Source organism: Eulemur rufifrons, chromosome 7 (assembly GCF_041146395.1).
Source record: "Eulemur rufifrons isolate Redbay chromosome 7, OSU_ERuf_1, whole genome shotgun sequence".
Taxonomy (NCBI): Eukaryota; Metazoa; Chordata; class Mammalia; order Primates; family Lemuridae; genus Eulemur; species Eulemur rufifrons.
The window spans coordinates 168,933,132-168,958,290 of record NC_090989.1 but is presented as its reverse complement, the minus strand read 5'-3'; the positions used below and the strand labels follow the sequence as shown (position 1 = coordinate 168,958,290).

General features: G+C 38.5%; 1 protein-coding gene across 3 annotated transcripts in view; it reads right to left on the bottom strand.

Moving 5' to 3' along the window:
• The window catches only part of ATXN7 (ataxin 7), a 131,326-nt gene that overhangs the window by 105,318 nt on the left and 849 nt on the right, over positions 1-25,159 (bottom strand). The window contains exons 2-3 of one of the 3 annotated variants that reach the window (XM_069476013.1): positions 24,328-24,520; positions 24,003-24,112 (exon numbers count right to left, since the gene is read on the bottom strand). The gene's annotated coding sequence lies outside the window, so the exon portion shown is untranslated. Of the gene's footprint in view, positions 1-24,002; positions 24,521-24,874; positions 25,152-25,159 lie in introns of those variants that run through there. The other 2 variants (XM_069476014.1, XM_069476015.1) reach the window with 2 other exon arrangements.

Sequence of the window (25,159 nt, the reverse complement as noted above, 5' to 3'; positions counted from 1 at the left end):
AGGCCCTACTTATTAACACTACCAATAATAACAAGTTTTGCTGAGTGCTTACTCTGGACCAGACCCTGCACTAAACTCTTTTCACCAGTCCTATGAAAAAGACTTACTTATAAGTGAGGAAATGGAGGTCTGTAGCCGATAAATGGCTTGCCCAAGGTCACTACCAAATGGCTTACAGTAAAAGCAGTGACTAGAGGGATAAATGTATAATTTTTATTAATAATGCTAGTAGGATTTTTAATTCTTCTACCCTTCCTCTTTACATACTACCTACTAAAGGCAGGTTGGGCAACCTATAACAAATTTCACTCTCCTCTCTAAAAAAATCCAGGGAAAATGCTTCCTCTCCTATTAAGCCTTTCTAAATATTATTTGTGATAGAGATTGCCAATGCTCACCTATATCCACATTCTTTCTTCCTGAGCACACAATTTGACTAAATTTCCCAATATTCATTGCAGTAAGGTGTAACTGTGCAACTGAGTTCAAAATGTGAACAGAAATGTTGGGTGCCACTTCTAGGCTAGGCCCATATAAATCTCCCTTGCTTGATCCTCAGTCTTTCATACCCTCTACTGGTCAGATGGAGATGGCTCCAAGCACCCAGAGGAAGGCTGAGCAATAAAATTTCACACCTGAATGACTGGAGAAGCAAGAGCTTCCTTGTCAACCCACACTGAGCTGTGACTCGAGTGAGAAATAAACATGCATTGTGTTAAGCTACTGAGATTTTGGATAGTCATGGCAGTCGGCCTATCCTAATACAGTATTATTTTTGTTATTCTTATTATCATCCTAATTTTCATTATCAACAGAAATAGCTATAATTTACAGAAGGTATACTAAGTAACAGGCAATATGCTAAGTCTTTATGTACATTATTTTACAAACTTCTCACGATGAAGTAGATATTATCTGTATTTTCCAGGTGATAAAAAATCATGGGTCAGAAATCAATGATGTTTTCTTCCTGTGAACATTTAGTGGATTTATAATCTGAAATATTTATTTCATAATTAATTATGTAATGCCTTAATATGCATGCTGCATTTATGGGTTAAGCAGTTTTCAATTCTGTAGTTAGTTGATTTTTCTTGAACTCATAACTTGTTTCCCTCATTTGGATAAAAAGCTAAGGAAAGGGAGTGGGACTTACATCTCTCTATTCTATATCATTTCACACCCTGCCTCATGAATATACAAATTAATAGATATAACTATATCCTTTAAATTATCTCTCACATGTGTTCTCTCTCTCCCTCGATATGTGTGTGTATGTGTATACACACACACATATATATACATACACACACACACACACACATATATATAGTGTTTTGGGCAACAGGCCTCTTGAGTAAATCTGACCAAGAAAATTGGCTTATCTTCTATGGAGAGTTGCTTAGTATGCTGTTTATTTCATACTTTATTTCATACATCACTTAATGACTACCACTAATGCAATTTTTCAATATTTTAATTACATATATTAATGTGCATAAACACTTAGCACAGTGACTGGCATATAGTCCATAGTCAATAAAGGATCAATTTCCCTTCTCCTCCATCCCAATAGCTATTTGAAATACAATAGTATGTTGCTTAAGGAAAACAAAAGTGATCAAGAGAAAAATGTTAAGCTGGTAAGTAGAGGATCATTTTAATTACAAAGAACATTTTCCTAACTGGGAGGAAGACTGTCTAAAATGTTAGTAGCCAGAGCCAAATGAAGATCAATTGCCAGCCACAAAATTATTCTATTCATAAAAATCTGTCCTGACATAATCTTTAGGAACATGATTCTGGAGAAGCTGAGGAGCCAGTGCTCACACCCTTACCTTCATTGCCAGTGAGCTGCAAAGCGGTACCCTGGGACTCACTTTCTATTTGCTCAGTTCCGTAGGTTTGGCCACATGGGATTCTCTAGAGCCATGGTATCATTATTTGTAGCCAAACACTAACATGTCTTCTTACAGATCCTAGAATATTCTCTATAGTTTGTTAGAAAACATATTGGCATCTGAGGAATATCTGTTCTTTCTGAGGCTGTTTGCTCCCAGCCTTTGTCCATAGAACTCCATTTCCTACTCAAGACATTTGATGAATCTTATTAACATGACGCAGACATTGGATTTCATACAGTGACGTTTCATACTAACAACATATGGTAGGTAATTCTGTGACATGAGCTTTACATTAGGTAATTAATATAAATATTTCAACTGCTGTTCATTTAAATATGTTCTAAAAATTCTCTCTCCTTTCAAGAGTTATTTCAAAATGAAATGGAATATGAATGTGGTTACTTTATTTGATATAATTAAAGTATACATTTGGACTTTTTATTCCTGCTCATTAATCAACTAACTTTGTTGATGGAATGGACTTTTCCCAGGGTAATTTTCCCTTTAACATCATGGTATCATCCTTAACAGTAGGCAATAAGATTAATGCTATAATCAGCTATTACGTCTGCATATTCAACTTTAGCTGCTGTTCAAATATAGCAACACAGAGTATGGAACACCCAAGCTAGAAAAACATGGTTTTAAAAATTAGTGAATCAAACTCTGGGTAACAACTTTTAAAAATAAATATTCCTTAAAAAACGTTTATCATAAATATTCTTTTAGAAATAAAATTTTTTAAATGCTGAGTGAAAAAAAGCCAATCTCAAAAGATCACATTTATGTAACATTCCCCAAATGACAAAATTATAGAGTTGGAGAACAGATTAGTGGTTGCCAGGAGTTAGGGATTGTGAGGGTAACAGGAATGAGCTATAAAAGGGGTAGCACAGGGAAGATCTTTTTGCAGTGATGGAATAGTTCTGTATCTTGACTGTGGTAGTGGTTACATGAAAATATAGAAGATAAGATGACACAGAACTATACACACACTTAATGCCAATGTTAATTTCTTGGTTTTGATATTGTACTATAGTTAGGTAAGATATCATCAACGGGAGAAACTGGGTGAAGAGTAACCAGGACCTCTCTAGACTATCTTTGCAACTTCCTGTGAATCTATAATTATTTCAAAATAAAAAGTTTAAAAATAGCAAAGAGCATGTTTAATTATAAACATATTTCACAGAATAATTTACACAACTTGTAAGATTAAAAAATACCCAAGCCTATGAAAACATATTTTTTCATCTGACTTTCCATTTTGTACATAAAGGAACTACCAATTATCTTGATAGAGGCAAGAAGGAAGCAAAAATAGAGGTTCGAGAGTAGGTTTTGTGTCAGAATGCTTACTGTTCATGACAATGTCAGTAAGAATATTTTGGCAGCCAATATCTGGATGTCTTACAAAGGAACAGGTAGCATACAGCATGCAAAATATAAAAATATACATTTAAAGACTTTTTATGTCTTAAAAAGTCTATAAGATTTTGGCATTAAAAAAAAAAAAAAACAGAGAGAGCCAAGGAACAGATACTTTAAACATAACTTCAAAACAAAAAGTATATTTTGTGAGTTTTGTATGTTAATCGTAATGTCATTGTGCATATGATTATATGTAATTTGGAAAACACATTATTAAACTTATATGATTACCAAATAATAGATTTTTCTTATGTACACATGGTATTAGTTTCTATAATTCAAACATCTCTCTAAATTAATATAAATTACTACAATATGCCAATAATAAATAAGAGACAAAGAGAATCCCAGAAGCTGAGCGATGCAAATTAAACAAAGCCAGTGTAAGTTATTTTCACTAGGGTTTTAGACAGAGATCCTTTTATCACTGGTTGAAATGTAATATTCTGGGACTACATCACAAACATGACCCCCAGACTCCCTGTATCTCACACCCAACTGAGCTCAACACTGGTTCATCATGAATCGGAATCTAAAGAGAGGTTGGCCGCACTTCATAAATACCTTCCTGTTCGTTCCTTTCTACAGTGATGCAATCTGACCTACATTTTCAGTGCCCATTGAAACTTCATGGGAGGGGGAAGAGGAGAGTTTTTCATTTCTCCTACCCTCTGATTAACTAGGACAGCAAATGCCACTCAAGGGACTGCTACTGGGCAGAAGCAAAGGGGAAAAAGAGTCATGCCAGTAGGAAATTCCACAGGAGGACATTTAGAAATACTGCATTCTCTGATTCTGCAAACAAACTGTCATGGCTTTATACCACAAAAGCAAGATAGAATTGTCCCACTTTACACCATAATCAGCCCGGAATGTCAAAGGCTATTTTATTTACTTCAGGCTCCCAGGACAATGAAAATTAAACTTGAACTACAGACTCTTGTCATAGTCTCTTTTTAAAAATAAACTTTTAATTTTAGTGTGGCTTTCAATTTACAGGAAAGTTGCAAAGATTATACAGAGAGTTCCTATAAACCCATACCCGGTTTCCCCTATCATTAATCTCTTACATACACATGGTACATTTGTCACAGCTAATGAACCAATGCAAACATGTTATTATTTTTTTCTTTAGTTTTATTAAAGTATAATTGACAAATAAAATTGTATATATTCATGATGTAAACATGATGCTTTGATATATGTATATATTGTGAAATGATTAAATCAAACAAATCCATCACCTCATATACTTATCATTTTTGGGGGGTAGGAACATAGGATCTACTCTCTTAGCAATTTTCAAGTATACATTTTATAAAAATTTCAAGTATACATTATTAACTATAGTCGCCATGCTATGGAATAAATCCCCAGAACTTAATCATCCTAACTAAAACTTGTACTCTTTGACCAACATCTCCCTGTTTCTTCCACCCTCCACTCCCAGTCCCTGGCAACTATCATTTTACTCTCTGCTTCTGTGAGTCCAGCTTTTTAGATTCCTCATATAAGTGAGATCACGCATTATTTGTCTTTCACTGCCTGGCTTATTTCACTTAACATAGTACCCTCCAGGTTTATCCATGTTGTTACAAATGAGAGGATTTCCTTTTTTTTTTTTTTAAGGCTGAATAGCATTCCATTGTATACCATATCACATTTTCTTTATCCATTCATCCATTGATGGACATCAAAACTGATTCCACATCTTAGCTATTGTGAATAATGCTGTGACAAACATGGGGCACAGATATCTCTATGACATACTGAGTTCATTTCCTTTGGATACATACCTAGAAGTAGGATTGCTGGACCATATAGCAGTCCTATTTTTAATTTTTTGAGGGACCTCCATACTATTTTCCATCACGGCTATACTAATTTACGTTCCCACCAACAGTGTACAAAGTTTCTCTTTTCTCCACATCCTCACCAACATTTGTTACCTTTTGTCCTTTTGATAGCAAGCCATTCTAATAAGACTGAGGAGGTATTTCATTGTGGTTTTAATTTGCATTTCCCTGATGATTAGTGATGTTGAGCATTTTTTAACATACTTGTTGACCATTTGCATATCTTCTTTTGAGAAATGTTAATTCAGGCCCTTTCCCATTTTTTAATGACGTTGTTTTCTTGCTATTGACTTGTTTGAGTTCCTTATACATTTTAGGTATTAACATCAGATGTATGGTTTGCAAATATTTTCTCTCATTCTGTAGGTTATCTCCTCACTCTGTTGATTATTTCCTTTGTTGTGCAAAAGATTTTTAGTTTGATACAATCCAATTAGTCTAGTTTTGCTTTTGTTACCTGTGCGTTGTGGAACATATCCAAAAACTCATTGCCCAGACTAGTGTCAAGAAGCTATCTCCTCTGGGCGCGGTGGCTCACACCTATAATCCTAGCACTTTGGGAGACCAAGGCGGGAGGATTGTTGGAGCCCAGGAGTTCAAGACCAGCCTGAGCAAGAGTGAGACCCCGTCTCTTAAAAAAAATAAAAATTTAAGGAAAGAAGCTATCTCTTTTCTTCCTTTCCATATTGTATCTTTTGAAAGGAAGTCACTATGCACATGCACAGCTCATATTTAAGGGATGGGCAGTTTTGTTCCATCTTCCTTGAGGGGGGATTATCTGTGTAAATCACTTGGAATTCTTCTACATGAAAGAGTTATCTATTCCCTCCCATTTGCTTATTTATCATTTATTTATATCAGTGTGAGGTAAGGGAGATTTGTTTTATATCATTATTTTATAGTTAAATTTACAAATTATTTGTGTTTATATATTAGTCTTTATTTTATATATGTACATTGTATATTTATATTTATTTCATACTTTGGGTTATAATCTAATACTAAGCTTTTTGGTTGCTCAAATTGTTGCTGCTTTGACCACTGGGGGTTCTTTCAGTTGACTCATAGGTTCCTTTGACACACTCCATCATTGTGTGGAGTGTGGTGTGTGTGTATGTGTGTATATCTTTAGCACTTTCCTGGTTTCTGGCACTAACAGATACTCCATATTCTTTATTCCCTGTCTCAGGCATAGAATCAAATCATGTCTGTTTCTTTTACTGAAGAATGGTATTAGAAACCAAAATCTGGGCACTGGGTCTTAATGGTCTTTTAATGTTTGACACTTTAAAATTTTTATTAGTACATGAACTACTTCTATAGTAAATCAACACAATTATCACTTTAAGTATCTTCATTCTGTGGCATAATATAATAAATCATGAAGAGGATGCTTAGTAATCCAGCTACCATCTGACTGGCCACCTTTCAAGTTTGATATTACCAATAAATGCCATAATAAAGTTCATCCAGAAAAAAAGAATAAAGTTTTTTTTCTGTTGTTGGGGGAAGAGAGAGGAAATCTAAAATTAAAAACTGCTTGTTTGCTGTTCTATGAAATAAGGTCTCTTCCTTCTACCACTTACCATTAAATGGTATTTCCTTTATGTCAACTCTTAATTATCTGAGCTAAAGAAAAACAAAAATATTAGATCTGGCTTTGCAATACATTAGTGATAACTTATGGCAGCTGCACCTTCCTATTTATGGCTTGTATATTTTACTGTTACAACTAGTTTTTCTTTATTAAGAATAAACTAATTAGCCAAACACAAGGGGAAAGACTGGAGCTTCTTGGGCAGTGTGGACACCTAGTGGGACATGAACAGATTTCTAGAGATAACTAAATTGCACAGACTAGAGTTAATTCCAGGCAATGCACACTGTGCTATTTTTCAAGTTAAATTTCAGCCAAACTACTAGTCTGTGTTAAACAGCCTATGCTAATAAAATCTTTAGTGACCTCAGACTTTTTTCCTTAGCAGAAAATAGGCTGAGGCCAGCATCTAATACTGCTCTTCTCAATCTTTTTCCTTCAATCTGATTTTCAGTAAACATTTATTGAGCTTCTAGTATCCACCAGGTGGCATACTATGCCTCGTGCTCCCAATTAATCTGATAATTAGAAAAAATTAAGGGCCCTGTTTCCATTTTTCCCTTCCAGCAGAGCTGCTGAAGTTGATATAAGTCAAACCTTTACAAGCTAAAGGGACAAAAAACTTTAGAGAAGTATATAGCTCAGTGTCCATGTCTACAGCTGTTTAATAACATCTTAGAAAAAAAAAATCACGATCTTTATCTGTAAACTAGATACTGTATAATCAAACTTACTTCTCAGGGAGAATGCATGGAAAGCACAGTCCTGGCACACAAGATGGGTTCTTTAAGTATTGGCTCATGTTCACATTACACATCTCATCATAAACACATCTAGGAAACACCAGGACTGCCCCACTAAGGCATTCATTGCCTTTTTTTCATTGCCAATTTTATTAATACTATCTTTGTAAAACTCTAAAATCATGATCTTTAGAAATGTCAGTTCCCATTTCCCAATCACGCTGTCTTTGATAAACAACATTCAAGAAGCATGGGCCAGAATGGATAGGTAATATTAATAACAGCTAACATTGCCTAGAAACTTATTTTGTACCAGGCACTGTGTAGATATTACACAACAAGCTGACAAGGTAGATATTTTAATTATTCCTGATTTCCAGATGAAAAACATGATATAGGGATAAAGTAACTTGTGCAAGGATTCCATCCATCTCGGCTAGACAATTTAGCCTCACAGAGAAATAACAACAAAATTATACTAAACGACTGAACATAAAAATCCATTTCTCACCTCACAATGCTGATTCGTTTTCTAACACTGTCATACTTGGTATGACAGTGGAATGAATCAGCTAAACTGCGTCTTTTGCTAGAAATGCAAACTGGGAGAAGGGCTTTGGAGACTTCTGTCCCCCAAATGGATTCCAAATTGGGACTTTATGCTTCCAAAATATTTTCAACAAATAAAATCCAACAAAGTCTCCACACAGTGTTTAGCAGAAAGTAGCAACTCCCTGGCCCAGCCTGCAAGGATATTCAGTCTCTGGCCCCCAGCTTATGCTTCTTAGCTCTGTAGAATGCTCTAAAAGTTCTCTTGCCTCAGAGCATTTGAACTACAGAGTGCTTCTAGATGCAGCTAACTTCTTCAGGAGTCAGTTTAGAGGTCACCTACCTCTTCATCTAGGTGGAGTTAACCCCACCATCTGATTCCCTAAAACTGGCTTAAGAGATCTCCTCTCTCATCAAAGTCAGCATGGGATACAACCCTGTATCAAGAAACTTTTCCCTTATAGTATTTACCCCCAGGACAATCACAAACAGAAATGGCTGAGAGCAACCCCTTTCTGGAATTCAACAAAACAGAGTTTAAATCCTGTTTTCTACTTACAAACTGTGTGACCTCTTTTTACTTCCCTTGATGAGGTTTGAGAAGATAATGTAAATAGAGCACATACTATGTGCTCAATAAATGGTAGCTAGCCATTATCATCATTATCCCCATTCTACAAATAATAAATTGAGACTCCAAGAAGTGAATACTAAAGGTCACAGAGCTGGTGAGTGGTAGGGATCAGGGCTTGAAAGCAGTTCCTTTTCCTTCCTTTTGCATCTCTCTGTTGAGCACCATCCTTGGCACTGAGGAGTCAACTGTAAACAGACAGCTATGAACCCTGCTGTCACAGTGTTTACATCCTAATAGGGAAGACCTCTACATAAACAAATTGAAAGGGTACTTCAGAGGAGGGCAAGGTGGCTGAATGCATAGGGCTTTAGGGCAAGTAACAAGATCACTGGACTTTGGAAGGTCAGAGAAGGCTTCTATAAAGAGGTGGCATTTAAAATGGGACCAGGAGGCAGAAAAGGTGCTAGGGAAATGAAGGTGGCAGCAAGCACAACCTCCAGGGAAAAAATTCTGAGGAAGCATGGCAAGTCCAAGGAACTAAAAGGCCAGAGCATCTGATGGGGCTGAAGATGAAGGCCCTAGGGCCAAATCAGAGGACCACTGAAAGACATGTTAAAGGTTTTGGATGTCATCCTTCTTCTAAGGAATGGGAAGGCACCAAAAGACTGACCTTGATACAACAGTAGTGAAAGGCTCACTCTTGACCCCAACTCCCGGAGTTAGGGACATTTTTTATCTTTATCATCTGTACTTCCAGGACCTGGTAACTGCAGACTTTCAATAAATACTTCTGAGCCGTCTGAAAGAATCTCTGGTAAAGACAGAATAAGCCACTTCTCGCTCTTCTTAATCCCACAGCTGATACTTTTATTAAATTACCTATCACTGATTATTACAGTTGGATGTAGATCTCTTTTCACTATTTCGTCATAAATTCTAGAGAGCAAATATTTATCTTAACACCATCTCTCAAACCTCAAGCCTCAGTAAAATCATAGATTAAAACAGATTCTCTCTTGATAAGCTAAAAATCTGTTCTCATATATCTAGACTGGCTGAGAATTTTCCTAATTCATCCCACCTTATATAGATCTGAGGAGATAATGTGTAAGGATTTAAAAAGAAAGTTCCACTTTCCTTTTGCACTTTGACATCAACAAAGAAAACCCATTTCTTTTCTTTTTTTCTTTTAGAGATAGGGTCTTGCTCTGTCACCCAGGCTGCAATGCAGTGGTATGATTACAGGTCACTGCAGCCTCAAACTTGTAGGATCCAGTGATCCTACCACCACAGCCACCATGCTCTGCTAATTTTTTGGTTTTTTTTTTCCCCAAGGCTGGCCTTGAACGCCTAGCCTCTAGTGATCCTCCTGCCTTGGCACCCCAAAGTGCTAGCATTACAGGTGTGAGCCCCTATACCTGGCCACACCAAAAAAACCATTTCGTCAATATGTCATTAAAAGTCCAAGTTTTAATACTCTGGTTTCTCTTCAGATCGTATAAATCTTTTGCCTTTTAAAAGTCCAAGTTTTATATTTTAAGATAAATGACTTGTATAGTTCATATGCATATTTTTAAAATGTTAGTTTAATTTTAACCAAGAACAAAATGCCCCAACAGAAGGTCTTTCAGTGATTTTCCAATTCTTCTGAGAACTGCTCACATTCTCTCTTTGAATAGTTAATTACTCTGGTAAGAGTAGGGCAACTGTTTGGGCTATTTATATTAAAAGATAGAATTGATTCATAATCAATAGTTCACATGCTTTGTAGTTTATTTTGGGATTTTGGGAGATGAGGATGATGAGATAAAATGATGACAGTGAGATTAAGGTATGCTATTAGGGTATGGCAGTAATTTTGTTTGATCCCCTTTCCATCCCCAGACCAACTTTCCACCATTCTGGGCCATGCTCTGTGTCCCAAGAGGCTGACTTCTATGGACAGCATCACTGGGTTACTTGCTGGCCAGCTTCCAGGTAGGTTTGGCCAGGAGGAGCCACTGGAAAAAGATCAAAGAGGGAAGGAAGAAAATCAGGGAGGAAAATATTGCCTTCCTTGTTCCCTCCCTGCTCTGGGCTGCATTTCTAACAGCGGCTAAATCCCTCCAGTATGATAGGTCCTGTCTGACAGCCCCTCCTCTCCAGCATTAGCTCTCTCACTGGACTCCAGCAACACTATTTCTTCTCTTTCTCCTTGAGACCTAACAGTGATAACATCTTGCTATTGCCATTAGTTTCTGGGTAACAGAAGCCCCATGTCACCCTTAACTCTGTCCACCCCTCTGAAAATATTTCCTTCATTAAAGTCTCTTGAGCCATCCGAGTTGGACTGTTTCCTGCCAGACCTAAGAATTCAAACCATACATTTGCAAAATCAGCAATCTCCCTCCTTTGCATGTGAGCAGTTATCACAATGGTTATTCATCTTCCAGAGTAATTCCTCCATACCAAGCACTGCATGTAAGCTCTTATGTTTCTCAGGCAGAAATGACACCTTTTAAACTGGTCAGCGCAGGAGAATACTGAGGGAGCTCCTGAAAGGCAGCTGGCAGAATAGAGGAGTTGACACTTGCAATTCTGTAGGCAGGAGTCTATTACACGTCAAGAATAAAATGTTTACAAAGAGATGCTATTTCCTCCTACTCCTCCCGGGTTTGCTCTGGCTAAGGGCAAGGAATCAAAGTCAGCACTGTATTTTCACACCAAATACCAAGAAGCTGTATCACTGCCTGGAGAAGTTGCCCTGTGTGTCCTTTCACTTCGCTAGTCTCTCCCACCTGAGGATTTGCTTACCACTAGCCAAGGTGACAGAAAGAGAGCCAACCATCTTGTATTACTAGCCACCTGCCCACCATCCTTCCTTCTTTCTCTTTTTCATCCCAGGATAAATCTTTCTTCTGCACAAATGCAAAAGATTAGCAGGATGAGAAAAATTCTGCTGTGCTCAGCCTTGCCTGTCTCTTTAACAGTTCTGACCAGATTAGCACTTTTCTCTTCCACAGGAGAGGACTGGCATATGCTTATACCATAATCTGCTCTGAGCTCCTTCTCTGGATTTTTCTCTTACCAACGAGACTGGATTTGAGGTTAGATGTTAATTGAAATCACTTGGGAGTCTCTAAACACTCCACCTTGTTGTTACTTGGTGCAAGTAATCTGGGGGTTATTATATTTCTGAATATTGGCGCATTCTTTTGAACAAGAGCTGATATAAAGAATTCTTCCAGGAGTTTGATAAGAATTGATGTGGCTACTCCAACAAGGACTCCAAATGTCTCCCTCTGCAACCAGCAGGCATTCAGAGCTGACAAGAAAGAGTTGCTAAGATAAAGAATGCAGTCTGCAGAAAACATGTTCTGCTACACTTTAGCCAAAGCTGGCCCAAGGGCCAGACAGCTTTCTTCTTCTATCCTGGAGAAGCCCCTCACATCAGCCTGAAGGCACCACACAGCAGGCAGTCTGAGAGGTAGTGGGATTAGCAAAATGTGGTTCGCACTATGTAGCCATTTCTACCACTCTTTTACCCTTACTTCTAAGTATTCATTTCAGAGTATTTTTTATTGGGAAGCTCAATAAGCAGCTGGGTGGATATATATCAAATGTTAATAGTAATATCTCTGGGTAACAGAAGTATGAGTAACTTTTATTTCCTTCTGTGTATCTGTGAAATTTTCTGAGTTTTCTACAAACATTTAAGATTTTTGTAATCAAGAAAAAAATTTTAAAACAAAACCTCTGTAAGCATTCAGGAATTTCAGTTTTACATACAAACCAAATTAATGTAATTTTTGAAACTTAAAATCCAAATTACTTTGCTTTTATGTATCTCAAGACATTTCAATAGTATAATCATTTTATAGACTTTGTTTTTAAATTAAGAAACAATTCAAAATGTGAAAAATAAGAATGCTAAGTTGGATTTAATGTGTAAGTTTTTTCTGGTACACATCACAACTTTAACTGAGATAATATAGACTCTTCCAGGTCAAAGCTCACTATTTTAATAATTGTGAAGTACTCCTCATACAAGTGAAAAAGAATGCAACTGTTTTTCTTTGTAAAAGCACCATAAAGATGATTTCATATGCAGTTATATGGCTAAAAGACTACAGATAAAACAGACTGGTGTTTCCTCCATTACAAATGCCAGCCAATAAGAACTTTCCAGTCTACAGTTGATTAATACTTGACACCAGATCTATGGAAAAGAAAGCTAATCGTTGCTGGCTGTTAACTAAAGGAACAGACACACTAAGAAACTTGCCTACTACCAGATCATGACAGTTGTTTACTATGACAACTGATTTTTCAGTTTAGTGCCATTTATAGTACTGGAATATCTTTTCTAGGAGCTAGATTTTCTCATAATCTATACTAGCTGAACATGTGTTATTTACTGTCTTATAGCATTGAATTATATTAACAGGGAATCTTGGAAACCATAAACATCTTTACTAGCTTCAGGAAGCCAGTAAATTTGAACAAGCGATTCCCTTAAACTGTCTTAATGTAATGGTAAATGGTCTCTTTTCTAACTTCGATCTGCAAATGATTTATACCAGAGCACTAATAACCAACAGGGTGGGGAGTGGAGGGCACAGGGAATGAAGCCTTAAATATCTCTTCTTAAAGCAGCTAAGAAGAGCTATAAACCAGAACAGTAAAAATGCCTTTGTGTTCAGTATGCTAAATCTTAAAAACATCATTGAATAAAGTATAAGGAAATGCAAAGTATGTATTTTTCAATGTAGAACTTTACTAACATTCTTTTCAGAATTAAGTTCGAGGATTCTGAAGGTTAAAAATGTCTGCTAAAACCATGAGACCAACTAAAAATGTAAGAGGAAAAAAAAGACTGTTTTTTGACTAGTACTGAATAAAACATGGTTAGAAGCTGTAGAAACCAGTGCCTGAACAAATTAGAGAAAGATAATTTTAAAACTAGTGTCAAATGTCAGAACAAGGTTCCAAAAGCAATGGAAGTCTTGGGATGTATCTATTTACAAAAAGGTCTGGCTAAACAAAAGTCACCATATTACTACCACAGACAAGGTTATGGTTCAGACTACAATGAAACTTTAAAAGTCATGGGGGGTGAGGTGGGGAGGAAAGGCCTACCATACAACCCTATTGTTAAAAAAACACTGTCTGGAGACCTTAATTAAACAAAAGTGTCAAGTGCTCCTCTCAAAACCTCTTGTAGAAGTAGACCTGAACAGCAGAAAACAGTGAGGACCATTTAAAGAATGGTCTAGGGGCTGAGATGACAAGTGACTACATCACAAGGTGGTAATTACACTGTGGGGAAGTAAAAAAAAAAAAAAGCCAGACTGAAGAGCTCCAAGAGATACTTCAAAACCAGCTAATCATGGCAAGAAGAGATGGGGTAAATTGGCTCCTCAACTGGCTATCTGGGGCAGGGGTGGGTTGGGGAGGTGGGGAGAGAGATGCTGGGCTTTAAAGGCAAGAATAAACAAAAGCAGCTGCTAATTACCAAGGTGACTACTAGATAGATACCACCATTACAGACTGCCATGGTCTGAATGTTTATGTCACCCAAAATTCATATGTTGAAATCCTAACCCCCCAGGTGATGGTATTAGGAGGTGGGGACTTTTGAAAGGTAATTAGGTCATAAGAGCAGAGCCCTTATGAATAGGAATAATGACATTATGAAAGAGGCCCAAGGGAGCTTGTTTGCCCCTTTTACCATGTGAGGATGAAGCCAGAAGGCACCATCTAGGAAACAGCAAATGGGCCCTCAGCAAACACAATATCTTCTGGCTCCTTGATCTTGGACTTTCCAGCATCCATAACTGTAAGAAATAAATTTCTGCTGTTTATAAATTATCCCATTTATGGTATTTTGTTGTAGTAGCCTGAACAGACTAAAAACGTCCCTACAAATTGGGGACATTGCTCAAATGAGACCAAACATTGGTTTACTCATCTCCAACTCAGTCCAGAACCTTCAGAATCTAGCAAAGGGGCCTCTACAGTTGGTAAACCACTGTGCTAGAACCATCCTCAGTAAGGGCATGGGCTGACAGAACATTTGGGTTCTCCTGCCAACAGTCCTATGTTGCAGGAGAAATCATCTACCTTTCTAAACCTTACTTAAAGCTAAAAAATAGGGAAATATCTGCTCTTCCATGACTTCAAAGGATTAGAATGTAAAACAGGAGAACATACACGAAAATGCTCTGAATAAAATCACACTGTATGTGCACGGCACTTTACCATTTGAAATGTGGTTTAACTGACACTTATAAAGGCTACACAAATGTAGGTTGCCCCTTCAGCTAGAGTCCATATGCTTTTCTTTAAAAGTCGGGAAATGTATAATATGTTTTAGGAAAGACTGTCATGTAAAAGCAAATGTGTTATTACACTTAGAGTGGTAACCACTGATATACTGTAATGGAAATAGATAGTGTACAGCCACAGAATGCTTCCCAGCTGGCATTTAAGAACTCTTGGAGGTACGTGGAATTGGGAAGGAAAGGGGTGAAACGGGGGTCATTAGGGTGTTGCAAATATTCAGTGTGATAGATAATGCCCAAAGCAACTCACTCATAGTGGTCCACAAATGTTCAGACAGTGGATATCTGTTGGTTTTACCTACCCTGTATCCATTCCCCCTGCTGGGGAATGACAACTCCTTCAGGGGTTTCTGTCTTGGTGAGGTAATAACCAAGGCACCTGCCAGGACTCAGTCTGGGCCTGAGAGATACACTCTCACTAGAGAATGGGATTCAAAACTCTTGGAGAGGTTAGTTCTCCTACATCTGGAGAAGACTTCTATTGAGTCCTGCTACCTAGATCCCTGAAGCTGTTCTAGATGTGGCCCATTCTGAGGCCTGGTTCTTCAGCATTACTGTCAATTCTGAGAGCTATATCACATCCTTCTAGTGATCTTCTTTTTGTTCAAAGTAGTCAGATTTTAGTTTCTACTGCTTACAACCAAGACCTCTAGCTGATTAGCCATTGAGTCCAGAAGAATCCATTTTCTTAAAGATTTAGGAGATAAAATTTAAATTGATTGGCAAGTAATTATTAATTTTATGGTAAAACAAAGGTATATATCATGGAGTAGAATACAAAATTCACATAAAATTTTGAGATATTGGATTGTTCTTTTGAGATTTTTAAAGACATGCTCCTCCTACTTCTCATCCTTCCTCCAACCCCCATGGAAGTTCTTTAGTGATGGGTTTAAAAAGCACTGGCACAGGGATAAACTTTCCCTAACTTTTCGGATCTACCTCTAACTAGGGGAGGTTACTTAATCTCACTTTTCATACCTTTAAAATGGGATAACAGTACCTACCTTCAGTGCTGTTAATCCTACGAGATAACACAGGGAACCACTCGGCACTGTTCTTCCCATAGAGTTTTATCAGTCACAATAAAAAAAGGGAGTTTGGTTAATAAAACCAAAGCAAGCCAGCTATTTGCAAAGACAGCTGCAACAATTCCCACCATCCCTGTAGGCAGTACCCTGCAATATTACTTGGCAGTATTTCCCATCAAGAGGTAGTATCTATTTCCTATCCCTCGAGTCTAGCCTGGCCTTGTCACTTGCTTTGGCCAACAGAATGTGGTAGAGTGACACTGTGTGACTCTGAAGTCTAAACCTTAAGAAGCCTTGCAGCTCTCACCTTCTTGGAACAAGGTACCTCCAAGTGAAAAAATTTGGTCTCTCTGCTGGGAAAAGAGATCATGTGGAGCTCAGAGAGATGTCCCAGCTCAACTAGTTCTGACTCAAGCCTTTAGGTGACTGCAGCCACATTAGTGACCTCAGGCCAGGCAACACCAGTGGAAGAACTGCCTTACCCTAATTGTGAAAAAATAAACTGGTACTTGTTTTAAGCCACAAAGTTTTGGAGTGGGCTATTACTTAGCAATAGATAACTGATAGACATGCTTCATGAATTATCATATTTCTATATTTTACATTCTATTAATATATGCATTTCCTAAAATTTCCTGTAATAAACTCTGTGAGGCCCAAAGTCCACAAAGAGTAACTATGTCATAGCCAAATGTGGTTACATTTCTCATTCTTCATGGCTAGATCAATGTTTCTAATTCCATATAAACATTAAACTGTATCTCTGTCAGAACCTGGGTGATAGGGGAAGGAATATACTCCAAAGCCAAAATACCTTAAATGAAACTAAAGTGAAAATTTGCTAAAATTATCATAGTTAAACCACAAGGATGCAGGTGCAAGCATAGCTGAGTCGAAATTGAACGTAACTGGCTAAGGAGAAGAAAAAAATGTAATAAAATTGCTATAACTCATTCAAAAACTAAAATTCAAAACAGCTTCTCCCCTTTAGAAGTTTTTGTTACTGGCATTTTCTTCCATAAACTTCAAAGATGACCAAAACCCTCTTTTAAAAGTTCCCCACATATTGTCAAGAAGAAATGCTTATTTTAGGTCACCATAAATTAAACGAATATTTACAGAGCACCAACTCTACTATGTTGGTGAGTTGTTAGCTCCTGAATACTACTTCTTCTTCTTTTTAAAGACATTACACTCAGAGAAACTAGAGTAAAGGGGGCAGGACTGGGTGGTGAAACTAGACTACACACTTGTCTTGGTTAATGTACCTGGTCTGGTTAGAGGGTTCAGGCTGAGGAATGTGGCAAGAAAAGGTTCTTCTCCCATGCAGACCTATATCTGGAAGGGCAAAAATGCAGGTTGAATATCCCTTATGCAAAATACTTGGGACCAGAAGCATTTTGAATTTCAGATTTTGGAATATCCACATTATATACTTACTGATTGAGCATTCCAAATCCCAAAATCCAAAATCCAAAATGTTCCAATGAGCATTTGAGTGTCCAGTCAGCATCAGAAAGTTTCAGATTTTGGAGCATTTTGTATTTTGCATTTTTGAATTTGGGATGCACAACTTGTATTAGCTAATACTATTATTATTACTACCCATATTATCCTATCATTACTGTTATTCTTATATCGTTATCCCTCTCCTCACCACTTCCTCCTCCTCAGTTGCTGCTAAATATCTGGCATTCTGGTAAGCACCTGTCTCACTTAATCTTCACAACTTAGCAAAGTATTAGCCACATTTTGCAGACGCAGAAACTGAGGCCCTAACTGGATAAAAGTAACACAGAAGATGGCATAGAAGGTAAGCCATGGAGCTCATGCTTTTAACCACTATCCTATGCTGCCTCCAAACAGATGAATTCCTTATGATTTTATAGGAATTTCAAGGGGTGAAAAACTACACAGTAAGAAATGAGACACAACATACTATCTTTATCAATGTAAATGTATATGTGTGTTTTCAGTGAGTTTCTTCTGAAAACTGTTATTTAGGTCTGTATAGAATTTTTTCTTTCCTGTTGAAAGTTGGGAAAATATTCTTGCTTATTTGTAATACAGAAAGCATTGTTAAAGTTACATGAGGAAGCATATTTCACTTCGTATTCAATACAACACACGCCGTGAAGGGAATTAGTCATCTCAGGGAATGAGGGCTCATTTAGCCACAAATAGGAGATGTTTTCAATTACTATGCTTATTCTTTAATAGCTTTATCATTTTTTTCTTATTATAAAAGCAGCACATACTAGTTGGAAAAAAATGAGGAAAACATAAAGAAAAACGATCACCCATAATCTTATTACCTAGAGATAATAAGTTCCTATTATTTGGTGTATATCCTTTCAGATAATTTCTTTTAGGCCTGTTTTTATAGGGCTATTGTCTGCCTAAAACACACACACACACATTATACATAGTCTCATGCTATCTTCTTTTTTCTAAACAGCATTCCACGTCAATGAATGAACTGCATCATCCTTTTTAAAGATGGCACAGTATTTCACTAAAATGGATAGGCCTTAAATGACTTAATCCTTTATTAATGGGTATTTAGATTACTTTGTTTTGTTATTATAAAAAATGGAGAAGGGAGCAGTTTGATACACATATCTATGCACACTTGACCACTTCTTTAAATTCTTAAATGTGGATTTACCATTTTTTAAATGACTTTGGATTCAGACTGCCCAACCTGTTGTCCAAAAAATATGTACCAAATTTACCTTTTTTAAAAGGAAACCTTTAAATGCTAAGAATATTAATACATTTTCTATCTCTAATATCTAGATAAAATGGCAAACAATTTTTTAAAATTGCATTTTATCTCCAAATGTCTAAAATATTGACTCCTGCCTGATACTGCATTAGGTTTACATTTGGAGGGGGGAAAAATCCTAAAATAACCAATAAATAATTTCTACTGGTTTTATTTTCAGTATGATGTTATTTTGAAAAGCTACACTCCAAAAAGACCATGCTTGCTGCAAAACAAGCAAATCAGTAGAGAATGGTGAAAAGCAGGAAAGGAGGCAAAAAATAAACCAATCAGAGCAGTTATCAGGTCACCAAATCTGCATCCTACACAATGGCCAAGAGAGAAGGGTCAACACAGAGTGAAAACGTGAAACTAAAAGAAGCGGCCCTCAGAGTTTCAGTGATGGCCAGATGAAATTACACACAGACATATATATCTACATGCTCCGCGCACACCAATCCTAGAGCTAATCTCCAGGGGTTAGGACACAAGAGGAATCTTTGTGTGCTTTATTTAACCAAATATATCATGTAGAGAAGGGATGAGAGAGGCAAAGGTACAGATTTCCTTAAGGTAAGAGTGTCTAGTTGGCAGCCCGAGGGACCAGTATCATTTACTTCCCCTCCAGGGCACAGGAGGATACCAGGAACATGAAGCAAAAGGTAGCTCCAAAACTATCACGTTTTAGCAATAAATAAAATTAACTCATAACAAAGTATAATGTATGTGCTAAGGAGAGAAGGACACACAATATGACTAACAACTTAATGACTGGAGTTTCATCCTACTGGAGGAGACAGAGGCATTAGATCAAGCTACCAGACCAAAAGCACAGAGTATTCGAGATGACCTATAGCAGTGTGTGTTTGTATATGGGCAGTGGGGGGGGGGGGGGATGTTGCTCGGTGATGCCACAAATCTATGGATCTAATACTCTTGTACACAAGGAGTCTACTACAAATTATGGCCCACAGGCCAGTCTAGTTAAGATTTGTACACACCATGAGCTAAAAATGACTTTTACATTTTTAAATGGTTGAAAAAAAATTAAAAAGAGAATCTTTTGTGGCATACAAAAATGATATGAAATTCAAACATCAGTGTCCATAAATATTTATTGGAACACAGCCATATCCATTCATTTATGTCTATGGCTGCTTTCCTACTATAATGGCAGAACTGAATAGGTACAGAGACTCAGATGGCCGGCAAAGTCAAAAATACTTACTAATTGGTCCCTTGCAGAAAATACGCTGACCTCTATTCTAGACCATAAAATTACGTAATTTTTGAATGGATCACAGCTCCAAACCTGTGCAGGCTTATTGATTTGACCCCTGACATATCAAAAATTTTTGACATAACCTGCTAGCCCAATAAAGCTGTGGTCCCCAACCCCCAGGCTGTGGCCAGGTACCAGTCTGTGGCCTGTTAGGAAATAGGCTGCCTATCATTGCCTGAGCTCTCCACCACCCTCTCCCCCCCCACAAAATCTCCCCATTCTCCCTCCCCCAACCCCCAGCCCATGGAAAAACTGTCTTCCATGAAACCGGCTCCTGGTGCCAAAAAGGTTGGGGACCACTGCAATAGAGAATGCAATCCCATTACTAAGAACAATGGCTAGGTCTAATAGGTCCTATAGATGCTGGGATACCTGCCCATGAAAACCAGAAGATGTAAAAGGCTTTTTGGAGTTGAAAGTAGGGTGGTCTCAGAAGGTCTCTGTGGGAATGAGGATGATTAAAGGTGTTCTGTTTGAAGGAATGTATGATATCTCCTTCTAAAGACGTGAATCAAACTATCTTCAAAATGGCTATCACATTCTGAGTACTTGCTAGCAGCCTAGGACTGAGCAAAGCCTTTTGTATTATCCCATTTAATGGTCATCTCCTTCAGACTCAGGGAGGCTGACTGACCCAAGCTGAACACAACCAGAGAGCTCAGGAAATCAGAGTCAAACCCAGGTTCAAGTATAAAGCCTATGTTCATAACCTTTACCTAACCCCAAAGCAGAAGGCATAAAGGCTCACCACGAATAAATGAGAAGAAAAGGGAAAGACTACAGAAACAGTCAGAAGCAAGTTTATTTTTATGGCTGTGAGCATTATAAGTATTTTATTCATATATCTCATACTTACTTTCTTTAAAAAAAAAAAATGCCTGAATAAGGAATCTCACACTTTCTTTTGAATCATAATGCATTCTCTTTCATTAACATTTAAAGAAAAATAGGATTTATTTCTGCCTAGACTTTTTCCTGTCCAGAAAAATAGGCAAAGACAGCGGTTCCCAACCTTTTTGGCACCAAGGATCAGTTTCATGGAAAACAATTTTTCCACAGATGGGGGGGCGGGGGGCGCGGGAGAGAGGGAAGGTTTCAGGATGATTCAAGCACATTACATTTATTGTGTACTTTACTTTTATTATTATTACATTGTAATATATAATGAAACAATTATACAACTCACCATAGGTTTGGGACCCCTAGACAAAGGTACCCAATTAAGGAGACATTTCAAAGCTGGCAAAATTAGGCAGCCAAAGTTATAGGCATAACTTCCACCTGTGAAGTCCCTAGGGTACCTGTAAGAGTCCCAAAACGAAGGGAATGGTAAATCATTTTTAGGGGTGATAGACTAAAAAGTACGTGGGTAGTTTTTACATTTAGATTTTTAAATTTAACTTATAAGTGAAGAGCAAATGTTAAATGGAATCTTGCCCACAGAGAAGATACGATGCTGGTGGGAGGCTATTGTTTCTTCCTGCCCAGCATCTATGTCTTCCGCTTTGCCAAATGCACCACCATTTTCCAAAAATGTTTTAAGTGCTAATATTTCCACCATACCTATTTGGAAATGGTGTACATCATTATCATGTACCATGATTTTACATATTTGCTTAGTTGTTTATTAATGGCTGCTCAAATCTGGCTTCAAAGCCCTTCCTATGGGCCAAGAAGGACTCAGTTTTATACAGGACACTTCTAGCCAGCCTCCCCACAACTCTACTAGTTAGGGATTATCAAGATGAGTAACTGGAGAGTCAAGCAGGTTAAGTAGCTACAGTAAATGAAGGAACTCAGATTTGAATTTAAGTCTGTTTTGACGCAGAAACTGTTTTTTCCTGTCATGTTCTGTTTTCCTGCCAAGGCATAAATGCATTTTCTTGGAATGCTTTACCTCCCTGTCAAATTTCAGATTTTCTGGAGAGAAATAAGAGAATGGAGTTGAATGAACCATTTATTCCAAGGGCTGGTGTCAAGCTCAAATCTTTGCTTACCCACCTTCAATCTATCTGGTCTGAAGTTTTACATATAATCAAAAACCAGCCACAGTGCACCCAGGACTAACATGTCAAGCTAGTCTGCTCTTTAGGTATGTGCATGGCTTATCAACTGACAGGCAATGCTTTGCCATGGGAACAAAATGGTACTACTTTTGCACCTTACCACATACTAGGCCGAAGACAACTTTAAAAGGCAAGTAATGAGCACAGGGGTCTGCTTTTTATTTTCTCTAAAATGATAATTCTAACTCTCATTTTTAATAAAAAGATGTGTCTCTAATTTTCTTGAGACTTGGACCTCTTTTATAAAACTATAGACCCTCTTTTCCCAGAAAAATACACATACACAAAAAGTTTTGGTCACAACTCCAGGGGGTTCAGGAATCCCTTGAAATCCATTCATGGACCCCTGGAAGTCCATAGACCCCAGGATAACACTCACTCTAAAAGTACATTACAGAAATGCCTACATCATGATTCCACAGGCCCAGGATAAAGAACACACAGCTAGCTCTCCTCTCATCCTTCTTTACATTTTCAGAAGGCAAATATTAAAATAAAACACTAATTTTCTTAACTAGTCTCATATTCTCAAAGAAACCAGGAATCTAATAACTTGAGTAAATCACTAAATATAAAGTCATACAAATTCAAAGTTCAAATCAGTTTTGTTATAGCTAAAAATCTACTACTTCCATTTCTGTTTCTGCCCACAGAGATCTCCCTAGAAAAGAAAGAAACATTAGTACGGCATAGAGCTCAAGTCTTTCCTACTTTAATATTCTTAAGCTGGTTAATATATAAAAAGAAGACCACTTCTAAAATTTACTAAAAGATGTTCTCTCATATATGTGAGACATGAGATATGATATGAAGAAAAGGTAATTCATATTCAATACACAGATCTATGTCAATGCAATTGCAAGTTAAATTATGTGGCTGACAAGGCAGATTTTAAAGAGTTCATAAAGGCTCAAATTATGTGTTTTCCATCACTCAAGTGAAGAACTTTCATGAATGTTTATTTTCAAGGTACACCTGAAACTTTAAAGTCGTTCTAATTCCTCTTGGTCTTATTACTCTAGAAAACTTCTAGCACTGTCCAACAAAATTGTAAGTTATCAAATGAACTTACAAAAGTGTTTGGCCAGGACTCATCTATGAATAACTGATAGAATGTCTTAAAATTAACAATTACAGAGGGCAGTAATACTTTCCTATGAAAACATTAAAAAATAAACTACTAGATACTGTTTCAAAATCAATATTATGATGACAAGAACAAGTAACTTAAAAAGAATATCATTTTGCCACTTGACAATTTTTAAACAATTACTATCCCCACCAAAATGCTACTTGCTATAAACAGATAATCAACTGACACTTTTTTCTTTTTTTACAATTTGTAGTACTTAATATTTAAAGCGATTCTTCTTTTGGTCAGAGCATCCTCTCTTAAAACCAAGGAAGTGAACAGAGTCTCATGCCCACATACAGTCAGTGTTTTAGGCCCATATTTTTTCAGTCAGGGAAGTTTCACACCTAGGGTAGGGCAAGTTATATATACCTCAGAACCTTCATGCAAGGTAATTTTTGCCTTTGTGCCAAAACTCTAATTCTTGAGCACTTACTAATTCTTGAGAGCAGTGTAATGATATTATTGAAGTTACTGGCTCACATAATACGAATAAAATTTGACATATACCATTTCTAGCTAGAAGTTAAACACACTTCACTGTCATACATTTGCATTTACAACTCTTCCTCTTTTGAAAGAACTGGGTTCGGAAAACAGGGAGAATGAACCCAAATTTAGTAAGGAAACTGAAACAAATTCACCCTACACAACTAACTGCTTCATCCCGCATATAAAGATGCAAGGTACTTGGGGGAAGGGCAGGAAAATTGGAAAATAATGGCATGGTTCAACAAAATATCAAACCTGGGTTCAAAACTCATACTGGATCCTGGCGCTAACTGTATCTATCTCCAATGGCGGTCAAATCAGCTAGCTGTATGGGTGCCGGTTTCCTCACCCGCCTTTCTCACCACCTAAATGTTGCCATTTATGAGGCCTTCGAAGTTGGATCAAAGTGACTTTTTTGAAAGAGATGCCAATATAATTTGCAGTGAGCTCCAGAAATACGTAACACTATACACAAGGCAACGTTTCTTATGAGCACCGCCCCCCCTTCAACTTCCCCTTAAGACGGGGACAGTCACATAGACATTTTTTGAAAATCAAAGATAAAAACAAATAATGGCACCCCATCATGATCACAGACGAAATTCTGGCTCTGTGGGGGAACTGAGTGTCGGGTAAGAACGACGGGCACACGCTCATGGTTGCTCCGCGAACTCCTCCTGGAGGTCGCCAAGTTTCTCTTTCACCCTTTTTCCCTGCACCCGCCCGAGCCCAGGAAGGAAGGGGACGGACGCAGGGGCCGGAACCCGCGCGACCTGGAACCCGGGGCCTTTTTTTTTTTTTTTTTTAACACCCGGCCGCGCCCCGCAAGTGCCCGCGTTCGAGACCCGCCCCGGCACGCCTGGGCGCCAACTTAGCGGGGACCCCCGCGCCGCGCCCCCTGAGTGCCCCTAGTCCCACGTCTCCCGGGTTCAACCCGGTCCCGGCGTCCCAGTCGCCCTCCCCACCCCCGCAAAGGAGCGACACCCCCCTCCCCCCAGCAACGTCAGCTTGGATGGGTCGGCGGGAGCCCCAGTCACCTTCCTGGGAAGGAGCCGGAGCCCCGACCCCGGGCGGCCCGCAGCCCCTGCCGCGCCCCCGCAGCCCTGGCAGCGCCCGGGCGAGCTCACCTAGCGGCGGCCTCCGGGGCGGCCTCTGGGCGTGGGCCGGGCGGGGACAGCTAGGGGGGTGGCGGGGGCCCGGACTGCAGCCGGGGCCGCCGCCGGCCGCCTGGCCTCGCCACCACACGCGCCGGCCGCGGCCGCCCCCGGGGAGCGCGGGGAGCGCGGGGAGCGCGGGGAACGCGAGTCCCGCGGCGGCGGCGGCGCGGCGCGGCTCAGGCGTCGGAGCGGGCGGCCGCGGGCGCCGCCGCCTCCTCCTCCATGGCTGTTTACCCGGCTGCATTGTGGGAGTTT